This window comes from Moschus berezovskii, chromosome X (genome assembly GCF_049115385.1).
Source record: "Moschus berezovskii isolate FMDL1 chromosome X, NW_MosBer_1.0, whole genome shotgun sequence".
NCBI lineage: Eukaryota > Metazoa > Chordata > Mammalia > Artiodactyla > Moschidae > Moschus > Moschus berezovskii.
Window position 1 is genome coordinate 144992227 of NC_142488.1, and position 3350 is coordinate 144995576.

The window sequence follows — 3350 nt, forward strand, 5'->3', positions numbered from 1 at the left end:
GAAAAACTTAATTTCCCCTGAAGGCACCCTGTCATTTTACATGATCTATAGCAAAAACAAGACCAGGAGCTGACTGTGACTCAGATCATGAACTCCTTATTGCCAAATTCAGACTTAAATTGAAGAAAGTAGGGGAAACCACTAGGCCATTCAGATATGACCTAAATCAAATCCCTTATGATTATACAGTGGAAGTAAGAAATAGATTTAAGGGACTAGATCTGATAGATAGAGTGCCTGATGAACTCTGGACGGAGGTTCATGACATCGTACAGGAGACAGGGACCAAGACCATCCCCATGGAAAAGAAATGCAAAAAAGCAAAATGGCTGTCTGAGGAGGCCTTACAAATAGCTGTGAAAAGAAGAGAAGCGAAAAGCAAAGGAGAAAAGGGAAGATATAAGCATCTGAATGCAGAGTTCCAAAGAATAGCTAGGAGAGATAAGAAAGCCTTCCTCAGTGATCAATACCAAGAAATAGAGGAAAACAACAGAATAGGAAAAACAAGAGATCTTTACAAGAAAATTAGAGATATCAAGGGAACATTTCATGCAAAGGTGGTCTCAATAAAGGACAGAAATGGTATGGACCTAACAGAAGCAGAAGATATTAAGAAGAGGTGGCAAGAATACACAGAAGAACTGTACAAAAAAGATCTTCACGACCAAGATAATCACGATGGCGTGATCACTCACCTGGAACCAGACATCTTGGAATGTGAAGTCAAGTGGGCCTTAGAGAGCATCACTATGAACAAAGCTAGTGGAGGTGATGGAATTCCAATTGAGCTATTTCAAATCTTGAAAGATGATGCTGTGAAAGTGCTGCACTCAATATGCCAGCAAATTTGGAAAACTCAGCAGTGGCCACGGGACTGGAAAATGTCAGTCTTCATTCCAATCCCAAAGAAAGACAATTCCAAAGAATGCTCAAACTATCGCACAATTGCACTCATCTGACACGCTAGTAAAGTCATGCTCAAAGTTCTCCAAGCCAGGCTTCAGCAATATGTGAACTGTGAACTTCCAGTTGTTCAAGCAGGTTTTAGAAAAGGCAGAGGAACCAGAGATCAAATTGCCAACATCCGCTGGATCATGGAGAAAGCAAGAGAGTTCCAGAAAAACATCTATTTCTGCTTCATTGACTATGCCAAATCCTTTGACTGTGTGGATCACAATAAACTGTGAAACATTCTGAAAGAGATGGGAATCCCAGACCACCTCACCTGCCTCTTGAGAAACCTGTATACAGGTCAGGAAGCAACAGTTAGAACTTGACATGGAACAACAGACTGGTTCCAAATAGGAAAAGGAGGACGTCAAGGCTGCATATTGTCACCCTGCTTATTTAACTTATATGCAGAGTACATCATGAGGAACGCAGAAGAAACACAAGCTGGAAGAAGCACAAGCTGGAATCAAGATTGCTGGGAGAAATATCAATAACCTCAGATATGCAGATGACACCACCCTTATGGCAGAAAGTGAAGACGAACTCAAAAGCCTCTTGATGAAAGTGAAAGAGGAGAGTGAAAAGGTTGGCTTGAAGCCCAACATTCAGAAAACAAAGATCATGGCATCTGGTCCCATCACTTCATGGGAAATAGATGGGGAAACAGTGTCAGACTTTATTTTTTTGGGCTCCAAAATCACTGCAGATGCTGATTGCAGCCAGGAAATTAAAAGACGCTTACTCCTTGGAAGGAGAGTTATGACCAACCTAGATAGCATATTAAAAAGCAGAGACATTACTTTGCCAACAAAGGTCCGTCTAGTCAAGGCTATGGTTTTTCCCTTGGTCATGTATGGATGTGAGAGTTTGACTGTGAAGAAAGCTGATCGCCGAATTGATGCTTTTGAACTGTGGTGCTGGAGAAGATTCTTGAGAGTCCCTTGTACTGCAAGGAGATCCAACCAGTCCATTCTAGAGGAGATCAATCCTGGGTGTTCATTGGAAGGACTGATGCTTAAGCTGAAACTGCAATACTTTGGCCACCTCATGCGATGAGTTGACTCACTGGAAAAGACTCTGATGCTAGGATTGATTGGGGGTGGGAGGAGATGGGGACGACAGAGAATGAGATGGCTGGATGGCATCACTGACTCGATGGACATGAGTTTGAATGAACTCCGGGAGTTGGTGATGGACAGGGAGGCCTGGCGTGCTGTGATTCATGGGGTTGCAAAGAGTCAGACACGACTGAGCGACTGAACTTAACTGATACCTTAAAACTTTTTGTATTAAACATACAGGTTAAATATGAAATTAGTAAAATGCCACATATAAAACGTCATGCTGAGCAAAAACAAGTCCAGAAGAAAAGTTACCATGTATCAATAGAATAGTTCCCACAGTATTTAAGATGTTTCCTATGTAAATCATATTTTAATGCAATCTTTAGAACCATATTTAAATGTATTTTGCAATTTGTTAAGTAGGCATCCTCGTTTTCCTTCCACCACATAATCTGTTCCTCTGATTACATTGGCAACATCTGCTAGGATCCATGGAATGCAGCCAGAAGGGCAGTTATTTCTCATGATTTGAGAAATCTGGTCCACCTTTAATGTAGTTTCCTGCGATTTCTGCTCCGCTGAAGTCAAAACCAGGATTTTCTTTCTGAAATCTCTCTAATGTAAGTTTTCTCTGCATTTGGTCTTGAACCCAAGGGTGAGCTGCATATTCAGATTCTAGAAGAGAAGTCCAACAATTTGCTGCATCTCTCCTCATCTTTGTAAGAACAATACAGATCATTTTTCTATCCTCCAGAGACCATGTTCCCTCATCAGCTATTGTAGAGTCAAAGAGTTTGCCCTGACGCTACCTTGAGGATCTTGTGGCCACCCATGGCCAGTGCCACATGCTTGCTCTGCAGGCCACACTGGTTATCCTGGGCGCGAGTGCCTGGCGGTACTTGAACTTCAATGAGCACCTCCTCCGAGGTCTGGTACCACTGGCCCCATGGCGCTCTGCATGGAACCACCCCACTGCATGCCTCAAATGGGGCTGACAAACTCTAGTCACCTCCTGGCCACGGTGGCACCAAGCAAGCAGCTATTCTACTTTTCCATAATTGTTTTAGCTATTCTTGTTCTTTTGCCCTTACATTAATTTGTTTTTTGTCCTTCCATAAACTTTTTGATTCAGCTTGTTTATATCTACAAAAAAAATTCTGCTGGAATTTTGATTGACATTGCTTTAAATGTATGGATCAATTTAGTGAAAATAGACATCATCACTACGTTGAGTTGACCAGTCCATGATACTTATCTCTATTTATTTACTATTTATTTAGGTGTTGATTTCTTTCATTAGCATTTTGTAGCTTTCAACACACAGATCTTGTGCAT

General features: G+C 41.6%; 1 pseudogene; it reads right to left on the minus strand.

Annotated features, from left to right (window-relative positions):
* Window positions 1-2529: 2529 nt before the first annotated feature.
* Window positions 2530-3350, minus strand: LOC129564074 (nudC domain-containing protein 2 pseudogene; annotated as a pseudogene).